The sequence below is a fragment of the Patagioenas fasciata genome, chromosome 17 (assembly GCF_037038585.1).
Source record: "Patagioenas fasciata isolate bPatFas1 chromosome 17, bPatFas1.hap1, whole genome shotgun sequence".
NCBI classification, from domain to species: Eukaryota; Metazoa; Chordata; class Aves; order Columbiformes; family Columbidae; genus Patagioenas; species Patagioenas fasciata.
In genome coordinates this window covers 12307998-12324057 of record NC_092536.1, presented here as the reverse complement: position 1 = coordinate 12324057, position 16060 = coordinate 12307998, and the positions used below count along the sequence as shown (strand labels likewise).

At 54.2% G+C, this 16060-nt stretch overlaps 1 protein-coding gene across 2 annotated transcripts in view; it reads left to right on the top strand.

Annotated features, from left to right (window-relative positions):
* The window catches only part of NOS1 (nitric oxide synthase 1), a 78619-nt gene that overhangs the window by 5299 nt on the left and 57260 nt on the right, over positions 1-16060 (top strand). The window contains exon 1 of one of the 2 annotated variants that reach the window (XM_065851380.2): positions 12207-12369. The exons of the other annotated variant lie outside the window; for it this stretch is intronic. The gene's annotated coding sequence lies outside the window, so the exon portion shown is untranslated. Of the gene's footprint in view, positions 1-12206; positions 12370-16060 lie in introns of those variants that run through there. 2 annotated transcript variants of the gene reach the window in all.

The window sequence follows — 16060 nt, the reverse complement described above, 5'->3', positions numbered from 1 at the left end:
AGCAGCTTTCCAGAATCTCCTGACTTGGCCACTGGATGCCAGAACTTCTTCCCCAGGGAAAGTTTTGGGGCTGCCAGACCCTGTTTCTGCTGAGAAATGCTTGGATGGCCAAACAAACAAAGAAGAGAGAGAAAATGGCAGAGAGGGTGGGGTGGAGTGTTGGGCAGGGTACGGGGTGTAGCTGTATCAAGACTTGCTGCTGAACAGGTTTCCCGGGTCAGGCCCCGTATCTCCTCTGCAGTGGGTGATGCTCTTGGATGTTGTACATGGTTATGTTAGAAGGTCAGACTTCTTCATTCCCAGCTCTCCAAGTCACGTTTCTGTCCTGCATGGCAGTGGTAGGGGGCGATGCTGGGAAGGGTGATGATGCTCAGAGGAAGGCAGAGTGTTCACACCTCTGTGCCAGCTCCATCTGCAGCCAAAATGGGCTAAACAATCCTCCCAAAAGCTGTAGTAACTGGTACAATAGCAATTTCTGCACTGAGGGAGCGAGAGCATCCCTGCACAAGTGGTGCCTCCCCGCACAAGTGGTGCCTCCCCCTGCCCATCCTCTGCCCCTCACTGCCAGTACCCAGGACAGACAGACTGACAGGCAGAGCTCATCTCTCATCCCGCTGTGTTCCCAGTGATCCGATGCTGGTGGAAAGGGGGTTCACACCCCTGCTGGGTGCTCTCACCAGCAGGGATGATTCCAGCCTGCATGTTCTCATTAGCCACATCACCGCCTCATCCCTTTTGGCCTCTTACTCAATCCTTGGCTTCAGCAAGACGCTGAAAACTGAATTACACAGTGCGTGCCTGAGCGAAACTTTTCCTACTGCCGGCTCTGCATCATCCCTCCCTCCTCGCTTCCCACAGCTTTTCTCTTCACCCCGTGCTTTGTCACCGGGCTGGTCATGCAAAACCCACGATGTCCCCACCACCTTGGTGGGAGCATCCCTCTCGCCCTGCGAGCACAAACCACCACTTGCTGCTGCTACCTGACCCCCAGCATTTAACCACTGCCCACGCAGCTTCGTTAGCACCGGTGTGAAGGGCATCGCATCCCTTCACCTGCAGACAAAAATCTTGCTAATGATGGAAATCTCTGCTGGTGGAGCTGGAACAGCGTGGGAGCCATGGGGACAGGGCTGCAGTGCTCTGTCTCGAAAAAACAACCCTACGTGGCCTTTTATTTCCTTCAGTATAATGATGTTTCTCAGCTACCTCAGCTCATTTGGAGCATCAAAGTTGGAAGTCAATGTTCTGGGCTCCTTGTGCTGTCAGAGAGGAGAGACGTGGCTGGAGGTGGGGCTGTGATGGGCTCCAACACCTTCCATAGAATCATAGAATGGTTTGGGTTGGAAAGACCTTCCCGGCTCCCCCAGTGCCCCCCCTGCCATGAGCAGGGACATCTTCACCAGCTCAGGTTGCTCAGAGCCCCGTCCAGCCTGGTCTGGGATGTCTCCAGGGATGGTTCATCCACCACCTCTCTGCCCAACCTGGGCCAGGCTCTCACCACCCTCAGGGACAACAATTTCTTCCTCATGTCTGTCCTGAATCTCCCTCCTTTAGTTTAAAACCATCACCCCTTGTCCTATTGCAACAGGCCCTGCTCAAAAGTCTGTCCCTGTGTTTCTTATTGGCCCCTTCTAAGTCTGGAAATGCCGCAATAAGGTCTCCCCAGAGCCTTCTCTTCTCCATCTGAACACCCCAACTGTCTCAGCCTGTCCAGGGCTCCCACCCCTCACTGGAGAAGGATCAGAGCAGGTTACAGTCCTAGAGGACCTGGGCATCTGCAGGGCTGCACACTATGGTTGTTGGTGTGAGCTCTGCCATGGCCTAAGCTCCCTGTAGCAGATGTGTGATGGAGTAAGGTCGAGTAGATGTGTGCTGGAGTAAAGTGGGTGAGAGCAGAGTCTTGGCAAACTTGGTTAACCCAGTTTCCTGCTTCTTACTTTTGATGAGACCAATGCTGTGTCACCTTTCCTGGCTTCAAGTGAAGGCAAACCTGGAAAATCCTCCCCATGTTTCACACTCCTCCTTTCCAAGGTAAGACTTGGAGTAATGCCACTGAGACAATTCCCATCGCCTTCATCGGTCACTGTAGGCAGAAGTGTTTTGCAATGTTGCTGCTTTGCCAAGTGTGCTGCCGGCTCCAGGCTGGGTTGGGAAAGCTGGATTTGCCATCCTCAGCCCGACGTCTCTGCAGCTGCTGCTGGGGACAGCGCTGGCTTTCTCTCCATGTATAGACTGGTGCGGTAATGAAAGGCTGGGAGCACATTTGTGACGAGAGGCAGATGTTCACCCCTGTGAAATCGCAGAGGTGGTTTCATGCACAATTTATTGCTCTTTCACCACGTCTTTCTGGTATTGAGTGGGGACAGGGATGGGAGAAGCAAAGAGATTTCAGCGTCACTGAAGGCAAAACCTGATCTCGGCTGTTCTGGTGGTCCCTTGTAACCTGGTTTCTTTCTTGATCTTCTCCTCCTCTCAATTATTTGTTCTAAATCCTCTTAATGACAGAGAGCTGATCTGAGAAAACATGTTACTGTGCAATGTGATGCCAATTGAAAACCTTAATGTCCATGTAGACTCCAAGACTGACATCAGGAGGACCCTCAACCAACTTAGACAAGCGTCTCGGTACTGGTTCAGGTGTAGCACACAGGGTATGTCCCATTAGATGCTGCGGCAGAACTTGCATTACTCCAACATCTTGCTTGCGCTTCTCCTTCAACATGCACCATTGAGTGAGAATGAGCCATCAGGTTGGAAGAGGCCAAGAAAGCAAAACAAAGTGGGATTTGTAGCTGGAAAAAAGTGGAATTTGTAGCTGGAGAGCCTGGGATAACATCTGCTCAAACCTCTGCTAGCAGTGCTCATGTTCGCAAAGCCTCGATCTTTGGCTCTTCTTGATCTTTCCTTCTCCATGTCCAGCTGCATCTTGGCTTTCCAGGGCTGCTCGGGGTTTTCTGGGGTCCTCGAGCCGTGGTGGGGAGCGGAGCCGACAGCAGTGAGATGGGGAGGTTCAGCCCCTGGCTAATCCTGTTAGGAAGCCAGTGGTTATTGCAGGGCTTCCAGTGGGACCTGCTAAATGAGCCGTAATTCTGTAATGAGATTTCCTTTTCCCGGCCAGACTAAATGTTCTTGGCCAGTGGGAATAGAAGGTCGGGGGGGAAGAAAAAAATAGAGAGAAAGAAGAAGGGGAGGGGGAAGCCTGTCTCAGGCTCCATCCATCTCGATGGTATCAAAGATGTGAAGAGCTCTCAGATGTGCTGGGTTGTTGCAGCTCAGGGCAATCGGTTGCCCTGTCCTCCTCTACGGGGGGTTGATAGGACCCTGAGAGCAAGAAAAACATATTTGAGGTTGAGATGTCGCTCCAAAATTCAGCGAAGGTGAGAGAGACTTCTTTACGAACCAGCAGGGAAGGGGAAACAGGCTGCAGGGAGAAAACGCACCTTAGAAAGGCAGTGATTTCTTTGTAGGGAAGCTGAATTTACACCAAGGAGCATCCAAGGTGTGTTTTGCTCTGACTTTTAGCTACAAGGGGAAAAAGCCAGCAGCCTCCAGCTCTGCCCCAGGAGGTCTCAGGGGTGTATTTTCAGGCAGAGTCTGCAGGGAGGAATGCTTGGGGCTGGGGCAGCTCAGCACCAGTCCTGTCCCAGTTTGGCAATGGGACACCAGTGTCACTGCAGCCCTAGTGCTTTGGCTGGGGTGAAGCCAGGGCAGAGATGACCTGCAAAAAGGGGTTTTTTTTGGTGAAAACCTGTGGTGGAAGCTGCCATGAGCTCAAAGACCATCCACTGTTCTTGCTGGACCACTGTCCCCACGCTGTGCCAGCAGCAGATGGGGACAGTTGCTCCCCCGGGGACACGTTGGGACAGCTGCATTAAACACCCCTTCCCTGGGAAGAGCTGCCCTCCCAAAATCCATAAGACAACGTGTTTCTGATTCAAACAGCTCCTCTTGCTCCCAGCGAGGGGCTCTGGGGAGCACTGGTGTGACCCTTTGCTCCCCAACAAAGTGGGAGTCCCCACTGCTGAGCCCCCAGGGGTGGCATTGGTGGCAGGAGTGACATTTGGGTGGCACAGGGGACATGCCTGGGTACAGGACCAGTGCCACCTTGGTCACTGGATCAGCCACCAGTAATGCAACTGGTGCAACCACAGCCTCTGCTAACGCCACGTCCCTCCCCTCCTCCTCCTCCATCAGCTTGCATGCAGGTGCTCCTGAATGTCCCAAATTGGCCTCATTTCACCCCAGAATGAGCAGCCAGCCTCCCCTGGGGCAGGGCTGGGCTCTCCACTCCATTGCTTGCTCCAGTGCGGTCTCTCTGCTGGGGACCAGTTTGGGGCTGGGAGCTTTTGATGCAGCCCAAAGAGATCCGCCTGCTGTAACTTGGTGTTTCGCAACAGCTCTTTTCTTGCTTGATCTTGCTTGTGGGATTTTTCTTTTCTTTCTGAGTGTCTGACTCTGTAATTTATTCCTGTCTGAATGGCAAACAGAAGCTTTCGGTTTGCCAAGTCCCAGGCTGGGTTTCGCCAGCCATGGCTGGTGCTTTGAGCAAGTGTTTTCCAGCCATCCCCTGCTCCAGGGATTCCTGACGGTCCTTCAACCCCCAGTGAAAACCCCGAGCCCTCTCTCTCATCTAGCAGGCAGGTGAGGAGAAAGAAAAGTGCTTTGATCTGATTATTTTTTGCTTTGAAATTTGCTCCCAGGGTGCTGCAAATTTGCTGGCTGACCCTGGCCCCTTCTGTGCCTCAGTTTCCCCCTTGATCAAATGGGGATTGTTGAGATGGGTGGCTGTTTTCAAGCGTTTCATGGGGTAGTGCTTCACAGGTCCAAAGTGGTTTTTCTTTATTTGCTGGGCTGTTTGCCCTGTTCACTATGTTTTTAGCCACAAAGCTTCCACTTGGGCCGCATGGACATGTGCCTCCTGCTCCTAACTCGCAGCCAGTTTCCAGGCCACCAGCTGCAAATACCTCCCTCAAATGAAGGAGAAGAAAATAACCTTGCTAAAAATAAGGTAAAAATCGGAGTGTTTTGGCTGCCAGCTCTCCTGGTACCTTCTGAGGACCTGTGCTCCTTCCTGACCCACGACCGTTTGATACCGGTCTCGCAGAGCAGGAAATGTTGCTGGGATGGAGATGGGTGTGATGGGGCTGGGTCTGTCCTGCTTTACCAACGTAGGGACAAAACCTGCGGGTCTCCATTCTCCTGCTTGGGCTCTTTGATGTTTAGTAGTGAGGTGAGAGGAGGATTCAACCCATCTGACATGCAGTGGTAATGCTGGGGACAGTGGTGAAGTCCTGAAGAGTCAAAATCACAACCCAGCTTCTATGGCCAAAGGGTTTCTGCCAGTGGCCTGATGGCCAAGGGACTGTCCCCTGTGCCACAGTGGCCTTTGAAAGAGCCCGAGGGACCTCACGTCCCCTGCTTTGGGGACAAGGTGGGAGCCATCAGGTCCAGACCTGGGCTGGGAGCAGAAGCTCAAGCAGATGGAGCTGGAGAGCTGCAGAGCAGCGAGTCCCACAGCCGCGACCTGGGGGCAGGCGGATAAATCACCACCCGGCTCCGCACACAGCAGCACGGAGCGGCGAGGATATCCACAAGCTCGTTAGGTAAAGCCCCAAAGCGCATCGCTGCTGCCGGCTAAACCCGAGGTCAGATGTTAACATCGCAGCAATCAATTTAATCCAGACTTAACCGAGTCGTCTCGTAAGAGTCAAAGCATGTTAAAATGCAGTGGGGAAGGCGGGAGCCTGGACATAAAAGCAGTCAGGGCCCCTCCAGTGTTGCCCTGGCACGGAGAGCCAGGATTTCCTGGGATTTCACCTTTTCCCTCAACAAACTGGGCAGGATATCAGGACTGGGGTGTGTGAGCCCATCAGGAAACCTCTCCTTGCTGGGACTTACTTACCCATGGCCCAGCCTGGGAGGGGAACTCCAGCTAAAGAGGGAGGGAAAACAGATTTTAACCCCCAAAAGCAGCTGGTTTGAGTTTTGGGGGTAACAATACCACCCTTGTTGGAGTTACCATCACCCATTGGAGATACTGAGAAGTGGAAATCCTCCAGCTTTTAAACACAGGCACAATTTCCCTTCCCCAAACCTTCTAGTGTTTTGGTGCTGTTGGAAAGTTGGGTTTTCTTTTTTTTAAAAGGGTACCTTTGGTACCACTTTCCTAAGGAAATCGGTTTATCCAGCTGTGCTGTGTTGATCAATCCACCCCATCCTAACAAATCCCGCTAATTTTGACCCAGTGTAATGGGAGGGTTGAGACTTCAGGAATAAGATGTTGTGATCTGTATGAAAATGGGTCCCAGTGGCTGGAATGAGCAGGACACTGAGATTTGGACTGAAATCCATGTGGCACCGGTGATCTCACAAGGAAACACCAGTGATGGTTTCAACCACAGGCAAAGTCTCCATTAACCCTATTAGATGCAACATCAGCCCTGCTCAGGGATTGGGTGCTAAGGAAGCTCTTGCAGGAGACACCAATGAGCTGCTCAGCCCTAATTCCCCCTTGTTAGTGGGGTCACCCTGATTTCAGGAGCCTCAAACCAAAGGGGCTGTGGCTGGGCCAAGATTTGGTTGTGGGAGCCCCTTGCAGCCTGGAGGTAGGTGAATCACTGAGGGTGAGCAGTGTCTGGAGGTAGCCAAAAAGCTGTGAAGTCAGGGCCTGGCATGTTCAATCCTGCTGCCATGGCTTTGCATTGTGCCGTTGAGCTCTCCTGGCTGCGGCTGTGCTGGTCGGCTCAAAGTGAAGCGGTTTGTCAAGGGTTTGCTTCATCACGGTTTAACCAGGAGAAGCTGTTTAATACCTTTAAATTATAGCAGCGTTTCAATATCCCATTAAAGTCATTCCAGAAATAAATCTAAATTCCTGGCATAGCTGCCGCAAACTTCTCCCCAGTCGGTGGGAAGGCTGAGCGCCGTGTCTCTTTTGTTTGTTTCGCAGAAGAAAAGGGGGAGAAAAACCCCACAGTTGTGTCTCTCGACTTCTTGTTTTTCTCCCTTTTTTTGGGGAACTGCTGACTCACACGTTTAGGCTGGGAGAGAACCTTGGTTGCTGTTTGGCCGTGACCAAATGTGGCTGATTCAGAGGTGGGTGACCGATGTCTTTGTGTCCCCCTATGCTTGCACGTCCCCCAAGGGTTGTTTTATTTTTATTCGTTATTTTTTTTTCTTCTGGGGCTGTGAGTAACTTGGGGGCTGGGATCAGCCTTCCACATTCTCACCTTTGCTTTGGTCTTTGCAGCTGGGGCTGCATCACTTTGCTGCTCCATCCAGGCTGGGCGATGGGATGGAGCTCGTTCCTCCTCCTGGGCTGCCTCAAACACTCCGTTTCATTTCAGCGGGTCTGGGGGGGACCAGGGATGCTGGATCCTCCCTCCCCATCCATCCTGCGGGGAGACACATGGGGGGCTTTGCTGGTGGCTAGCAGAGTATTTTTGGCTTTTTTTTTTTCTTGCTCTTTTTTAGAAATTAAGAACTCGACAGCAGCTGTTTCTCTGCTTTTGGGTTTGCTTTGTGTTCTTTTCTTGCAATGAATGCTTTGCAGATTTGGCTTATCAGGCTTGTCAGGCAGCTCCAAGCCCCGGCCCTATTTACCCAGGGCGCTGCTTGACGCAGGGCCCTTTCCTGCCTTTGTCACCACCCACCCCCGGGTCCTCCGGTGATAACTTTTCATCTAAGATTAGGGATTTAGGTCTTTTTTGAAAGAGTCTTTAACCTACAGCCCCCTGAAATATGTCACTTAATAGTAAAAATAAAAACAAATCTCTAAATATACTGCTTAAGGTTGACACAAAAGTGATTTTTCTAATTTGTAATTATCTCAATAATTGACCCAAAGGTTAAAAGATATCATTTGGGGGGGGGGGCTGATCCTGCTAGAAAGGAGCAGGCTGGAAATAGGGAGTCAGATGGTATAAAGCAGGGAGAAGTGGCTGGTTTTAGCTGGCTCTAATGATCTCAGTTCTGCTGATCTCGGTGGAGTCGTGTCGCTCCGCCGCTGCCGAGCATCTGCCCCCAAACTTCCAGCTGCTGCTGGATGGCTCAGGCACTCCTGTTTCGAAACAGGGTTTGCATCTGAATCACCCAGAAGTAACTCGAACCCCTTTCAGCAACATCTTAAAGCAGGTGTTTTGTTTAGTTGTTTTAAAAATCTGTCTAAATTAGACCCGGATTTACAAGAAGTCCTTGAACTTGGGTGTGTTTGTTAGACTGTCAATGCGTCTTAAAGTGATAACGAAAGCAATTTTGATGGAAAGGTGGTAGGGCTTGGGTGGAGGAAACGTGCTGTGGTGGCTGTCAAAGGTAGGGGGTTCACATTTTGAAGTACAAACACAAGGGAAGACGGACAGGTACTTCTCTGCCCTGTAACAGCGATGAAATGTTAATTCATCCCCTTGGAATTTCTTGTTTGTCTGCTCCCATAATTTCATTTCTTTGGTGTCTGTACGAAGCTGGAGTTAGTTGAATGCCAGAAGCCAAATACTCTTCGACTAATATCTTTTTATTAGATTTTGTGTGTGCGTACATGCCCACGTGTACGTGTGAGAGAGAGATCACCCTTTATAACCCACTTTATACCCTTGGAGGCTGTGACATGCACTTGGAAAAAATCTTTCCAGCAACATGTTTTGAACTGTAGCCCCCAGTTCAGGGAGTTTTCAGACATAATGTTTGGCTTTCAGTGGGATTTACAGCTGTCTTGTTGAAAGGGAGGGTATTTTTGGGGAAAAGCTGAAATCGATGTTTGTGCTGATTAACTTTATGTCTCTGTCTGGTCACTCAGAGCTTCTGAAAGTGGAGAGCAAAGTTTTGACCCCAAATATGTCTTGGAGCTGGCACAGGGATGTCTCCAAAACGCAGCTCCCTTGGCCCTTGTTTTTTGAGGCAGTCTGGATTTAATCACACCCCAATTTTTTCCCCATGCACCTTGCAGGGAGGATGATGCCAAACAACCCCCCAAGCCCAGGGTGTGCACCACATGCGAGGGGACCGAGGGAGGAGGCAGCGGGACCCCTTGCAGTTCCCTCTACCTGTGTTTGTGCCCACAGCCAAAACTTCACCTGTGGGGTGAGAACGCAAAGCTCCAGCTCAGCTGGGGACACCCCAGGCCCTGCTGCTTTGCTCGGGGCCAGGACAAGCGCGAAGGCTCACTGCCACCTCTAGGCAAGCACCAGCAAAGGCACTTGCTCTAAACTAGAACACGGACAGACAATCCTGGGATTTGTCCCAAATCGCTGCAGTCTCCGTGCCAGACCCCCCTCTCAGCTGTCTGTGTGTGTGCAGTTACATAGGCTCCTTAAGCTTCAGCATAAATATGTTTAGCCGTTTCTTTATTCCCCGGGCAGTAATCCCTCGAACACGTTTCGAGTTGCATAGAAATAGCAGCCGGCTAACTCCCGAGCCGCGGCTGCCGGGGATGTTGTGTGTGTGATCTGTGCCGAGGCCGCGGTTTCCTGAGGATCTCAGCGGGCTGAGCATCCCGAGCGGCACGTTCCCACCGCTGGGCTGCGACCCCCCAGCCGCTTGCCCTGGAGAGGGACCCATCGCCGGCTCCTCGATACACAGCCCAGCTCCTCGCTGGAGCCATGGCCACCACCGGCTCCTGAAAGAGAGGTGGGTGAGGGCAAACGGCAGCAGGAGAGGGGAAAATACTCAGATTCGGGGTGGGGAGGGAAGGAAACTTGGGTGAGCATTAGCGGCTGTGTTTATATTTGGCTTCTCGAACCGCTGGCAGCATATGGCCAGGAGCGAGAGGCGCTGAGCTGATTTCCGAGGAGAGAGGGAAGTGGGGAGCAGCTGTGCGAGGGGTAGGGAGGAGGCTGTTCCCTCTCTCCAGCAGTTTTGGGGATAACTTGCTTGGTAGCATCGCTTGCATTTGCTTCCAGCTGTGAGAAGGGAAGAAGCAACTTCCGTGGACAAGGCTGGGCTGGGTATGGGGGGCTTCTCCAGAGCTGGGGTCTCTTCTCTGGGGCTCTCAGCTGCCCAAGTAGGATGAGGCAGGATTACAGGAGCACGCTCCCCATGGAGAAATTCTCTCCACAAATGCTCTTTGCTGGAGGAAGGAAGGTGCAAATGTTTGCTGTCACACCAAGAGCTGTGTGGGAACAGGCTCACTGGGTGCAGATGGGCTGGAGAGGGTCACGCTCCATCATTTACAGACCAACATCTGTCTCATTAGTTGTTTATGAACCTCCAGGCTGACTCATGGCTATCAGCTGGAGAAAAAGGCAACCTGGGGCTCATCCCTGGTTCAGGGGAATGCACAGGACATGCACAAGCCAGCAGCTCCCTTCTTGTACTGACGCTTTGCTCCTGGCTCACCCAGATTTATGGGCTTCAGTGAAGCTTCAGATGATACAAAAATGAGCCTTGTCCCATTAAGTTTTCTGCCGGTGAAGGAAGTGGTGCAGACGTGGCTCATGGGTGAGCACAGCTCATCTAATTGCCTCAAGCTTGGGGCTAGCAGAGAGGGCTGGGATCCTGCTGAGGGTGCGGCTCTGGTGGGTGAGTCGGGTCCTGGAGCAACGCGGGGAGCCCCGTGTGCCTGGGTCTCAGCACCCCAGCAGCCAGGGCTTTGCTTCCCCAGCAGCGTTTTGCCTTCCATAGATCTGTCTCGCTGGCAGGAGGGCAGAGAAGCAGCAAGGTGCGGGTAGCAGAGTAGTCATGTGTCAGGGTGGCTTTGGAAGCACAGAGTACCCTCAAACGCCCCATGAGTCCATCGCACCCATCAGCCTTGTCCCTGCCTGTCTGCACCCCCGTCCTAGGGGGATCGGTCCAGTTCCCCTGCTAATCACTAGCCCTGATGGGAGCCGTGAAAAGAGAAGGTTTTGGACTTTTCTTAGCCTGTGCTGAAGCTGCAATTTTCAGCCTGTGGCAGGGTCACAAAGCCCTTCTTTGCTGGTATGCTCATCCCTCCACGGGGTAGGTTTCCCTGCCCAGTGGACCAGAGCAGATGTCGTTGGGTAGCTCGCTATTAGATTAGTCCTCCCACATCTAAATAAGCATAATCATGTTTTCATTAGCCCCGGACAGTGCCTTACAGCTTGATGTATGGAGGGGGGAGTAGGTGAGAAGCAGCCCCAGCCCCAGTTCTTCTGCTGTGTTTGCCTGTCCTCTCCCTTTCGCCACCTCTGCAAAACTCCCTCTGTGCTGGCGAGGAACAGGGCTGCTCGGTTTCCTTTTCCCTGTGGGAAGTTTTGTAATTGAATTGCCTGCTGTGCGGCGCTTTCTTTGCTTGCCTCCAGAGAGGTGGTGGGGCAGGCAGGGGCTGCCCGGGGCCACTGGCTCCCGGAGCCACCAGCCATCCACGGGCTGTGCATCGTCACCAGGCTGAAGCCACCTCTCCGTGCTCCGGTGGCAGCTGCCCCCGGGCTTGGGAGGAGGCTGCGAGCAGGTGAACCTTGCACTCCTGCCCGAGAACCCACTTGGGTTTATATAATATTATATATCTATAATTGTGTGTGTGTTTGTTGCCATGGGAATGAGCACAATTGCAAAGCCTCGAGACTGATGTCAAGCCTCGGTCTGCACTGGGCCCTTACTGGGGGCAGGTAAAGAGTCAGAAGGGGAAATAGGGTGAAGAGGAGCCCCTTTGCTCCCTCCCCTGTGTGCAGCCCAGGGTTGGCTCTAGCAGAGGAGGTGCGGGCACCGGGGAGAGGGACAGGGCTGTCCCTGCCTGCAGCATTGCCTGGCTCAGGGCTGGGGGACCCCAGGGGGTTGGTGGCACCTGCCCTGGGCACAGAGAGGGGCGAGGACAGGGGCAGACTTAGCAGGAAGGGCTGCCCCCTGTCAGGGAAGTGGGGGGGGCTTCTATGGAGCCCCCAGAGCATAACCCAGGGGGGAGCAGGGAGGAGAGGAGACTGCGGCTTTCCAGGGGCACAGAGGCAGCTGGCGGTGGAGCCGGGTGGGGGACGGGGCAGGCAGAGCCCCCGCTCCCTCGAGGAAGGCTGAGGTTGCCCGTGGGCAGCAGAGTGGAGCATCCAGGCAACAAGTGGGGGTGAAGGGGGTGTCTCTTGGTTCTTTAATTGGTGGGGGAGCTGGGGCGGGGGGTGATGCTCCCCGGTAAGAGGAGGGAGGGGGAAGAAAAACCACGCTGGAAATGAGGTTATATAAAAGATGTATGATTTGGAGAGCAGAGTGTCTCCTAATGAGGGCTGCACCGGCTCGCTCCACACCCATAAAAACCCTGGTTGGACGTCAAAGCGGATTCGTTTCGGTGATGCTGGGATAAAGGGGCGCAGCGAGGACTGGCTCCCTCCCTGCCCGCCCAGCGCCGCGCCGGGCTCCGTCCCTCCGGAGCCACCGGGAGGGATGCGCCGGGCGGGGACGGGGCCAGGGACGTGGACGGCTGCGCTCCGCCGCACGGTAGGTGGGGCGGCGGGTGGGCTGCCCCCAGCCCCGCTTCTCCGGGAAACTTTGCGGCCGGGGCAGGGGGAACGCGGAGCCCCGTGGGACCGTGCGCTCCCTCGGGCGCCCGTCGGACACGCTTTCCCCGCCGGGGCTGCGCCGCTCCGCTGTGCCCTTGGCTGGGTTACGGGGGTGGGGGGTAACAGCGCGTCCCCAGCCCCACCGGTGTGGACAACCGGGCTCTGCCCTCGCCTGCAGGAGCCTGAGCTGGGCGAGCCGCCCCCAGGTCCCGCGGCGGGGAGGGGAGTGGAGGGCACGCGTGGGTTCTGCCTGGTTAAAGCCGCTTTGCCGAGCAGTGAAGCCGGGGGTGACCGCGCCGAGACGCGGATCCCACCCGTCCCCCCGGGACCGTGCTGTTTGTCGGTCGCCGCGGTCGGTCCCAATCTCCCCCCGCCACTCCGCACCCTGGGGATCCGCTGCAAAACTTCCTTCACCGCCTCCGTGCCCGCCGGGCTGGGGGGCTGAGCCAGCTGCGGGGAGCGGAGAGAAGCTGGCTGTTATCTCCCTCCCCCGCAACTCTTTACAGCAAGTTTGGATGGGGCGAGGGGGGGCCGCTTGCACGGGTGGACAGTTTACCGGGGACGGGGTGGGGGGCAGGGAGCCAATTTGGCCAGGGAAGGCAGGAGGGAGCATCGGGCAGCGTGCCCGGGACAGCCGGCAGTTTGCCCGGGGAGGGAAAGGAACGGGACCAGGGCAGGCTAGGGGGGTCCGGGTGGGATCTGCCTGGTGAGGGCAGTGGACAGTCGTGCCAGGGGCGGTTTGACTGGAGAGGGGGCGGTTTTCCCCGGGGTGGGGTGGGGGGGCTGTTGGGGTGCAGTTTCCCGGGAGTGGGGGGCAGTTTCTCGCGTGGACGGGCAGGGCCAGGGCTGTTCTCTTCCCCTTCCCCCCTGCGGCGGGCGGTGCTGGAGCTGTCCCGGGTGCTGAACGCCGCCGCCGCCCGCCCGGCGCCCCGGCCCCCCGCTACAACCCGGGCTCTGGGCGGACGGAGATGCCATCACCCCCCAGTGCTGGGGTGGGAGGGTGACCCACGCCGGGTCCTGCCCCTGCTGTTCTCCCTCTCCCACGGGGTCGGGGTGTCCCCACCATCCCCAGGGCAGTGGGGTGGGAGCAAGATCTCCATCCAGCCTGGGGTGGGGAAGGGACACCCCGATGCTGCTCCAGCCCCCAAGTGAAGCCCTGGGATGTCCCGTTCACAGCTGGTTCCTGTCCTGCAGGGAGAGCCGGGGTCAGTCTGGATGTCGTCCCTTCCCTCTCCCCACCCAAGCACCAAGGACCCCTAGCATCCCCTCTGATGGGTTTGAAATGCAGAAGGGAGTCATCGCATGGATCAAAGGAGATGAGCCCTGCCTACCCTGCCTGTGGTCTTGCTCTCGGCTTGCTTTGCAGTAGATAGCAGAAAGCTTTAGGTTTTCACTGGCAAAGCAGAGGAAAAAAGACCTCTGTGTATGCACAGCTGGAGCATCTGGTGCTGGGGTGGGTGCGCATCACCCCATCCACAGCCTTTCCCTGCCTCAGCCCTGCGCTCCCTTGAGTGTGCTGACTCCACAGCCCAGGTGCAGACATTTTCTTCCAACGCTTTCAAGTTCTGACTGTCAGGAGGAAATTCTGGCAGGCAACTTGACAATTATCTGCTGAGTCCCGGAGGAGCTGATCCGCCTCTCACTGAAATGCAGGGGAAGTGTCTCCTTCCTCCCTGGGGGAGCACAGGCTGTCTGGAGCAGGAGACGTGGGAGATTGCGAGGGGCAGTCGCAGTGATGGGGGGGCTCAAGTGCTTCAAATGCTTTAAATGCCAGCTCCTCTTCCTCTTCTGTGTCCCCAAATGCTGATGGCTCAGGCAGCTGGTGGAGCGGGATCTGCAGGGCTGATTGCACAAAAGCTGTGGGGACGCTTTTGGGACAGGGTGCTGTTCAAAATAACACTCTTCTGGAGATTTCTATCTGCACATCTTGGTTGGCTGTGCCTCTCCTTTTAAAGGTCTTAGGTGGGGAAGTCTTATTTTCAAGAGTTTGAGTTTACATCAGCAATTTCTTCCTCCCCCCTATTTTCTTCTTAGCTTCTATTACCCAGAATATTTTCTTAAAAGCTGCTACAAACTCAGTCATATACTCTCCAATTTTAAAACGTGCGTATGTTTGCAAACAAACTTCCAGTACAGAGTCTCGTCTTATGCAGAGATGGGTTTTGAGGGGATAGTTCTCTGATCAGATACCTGTACTGGGAGAAGCATTTGCATTCCCCCCTGAGCAAAGGAGAGCGACAAGTCTTTGTGCCCTTTGAATTCTGTTTATTCCCTCCGTCAGCGCGGCGATCGTGAGCGAGTACCGCAGAGGCCATCTTAGGCAGAGGGGTTTGGGCTGAATCCTCACTCGCAGTTGATGTTGTGTATCTGCTGATGGGGAGGGTTTGGTCCTCCCTGACCCTCTGGGACATTTTAGCCCCTTGGAATACTTTTTTCCCTGCTTTGTTCATGTGTTTCGTATTTTCTGTTTCAGTGGTGTATCAGTACAAGAGCTTAGGAAATCTGCCAGATTGCCTAAATCAGTGCCTGAAAACAACTATATATAGTAACTGATAAGTCACATGAGCTTCACTGGCATAGATTAGCATTTACCTTTCCTGAGTAACAGGAATATTGTTTGATACTTGTTGATACCATCAATTTTTACTAAAGAAATACAACCCTGATAGCAAGGAACCGGTTTTGAGAGGCGGCGCCAAACGAAGCTAAAAATGCCTTTGCTCTCTCATGCTGTTCTGGTTGTATCTGTGCATTCAATCAAATCTATATACGCGATCTGATCGCTCGTATGTAGCCAAAAATAAACATATTGTGTCCCGAAAAGGGAAAAGATCTGTAAGTCACTGTCTGGCTGAAGCTGGATGAAACGTGTTTACGTCCATCTGCTTGTTCCAAATTAACTGTGCGATGTGGTACCTGACCCGACGCACCCCGGGTCGCAGCTGGAAAGCAAGGGGAGCAAAGTGCCAATATGATGCCAAGCGAGTGCCTGGGATCTGGCTGCGGGCACGAGAAACGCACGGTCTGGAAAGCCCATATGGTATCAGTATGTTGGTTCTATATGCAGAGCGTGGAAACCTGCGAGTACTGGGTGTGTAGAGACAGAACTGGAGGGATTTCTTCTAAGGCAACTCTTTTCATAGCTCCTTTTTTATGTGACAATTCAGAAATGCTTAATGAGATCTTGCAAAGCCCTTCTAGGGTAGGCTTGTCTTAATCCCATTTTGCAGAGTCTCAGGCTTATGTTTGCAGCCGTGCTGAAAACGTGCAGTTCTTCCTCGCCCTGGAAGTCAGGAAAGCTGTGTCTTTTCAGAGCAGTTCATCAAAATGAACGTGTCCTTGGAAACAACCCTGGCACATCTAGGCCGAGAGCTCCAGTCCCACTGCAGTGTGGTGGGACCATGGTGGCCCTGGTGTGACAACCTGTCCCACGGCTGCCACCCTCCACAATGCCCGTATTGAGAAGCAGGGTCTCAGGAAGGCAAAATCCTCTGGTGTGGGAAAAAACAATCTGTTTTCAAGATAGGGACTGGGGCTTCTTCAGCATCACCAGCACAGGACTGTCCCATGGGGGAAGGGAACCAATTTCTACTCCCCACCTCACGCGCTTTCTGGCCACTGTGTCGCAC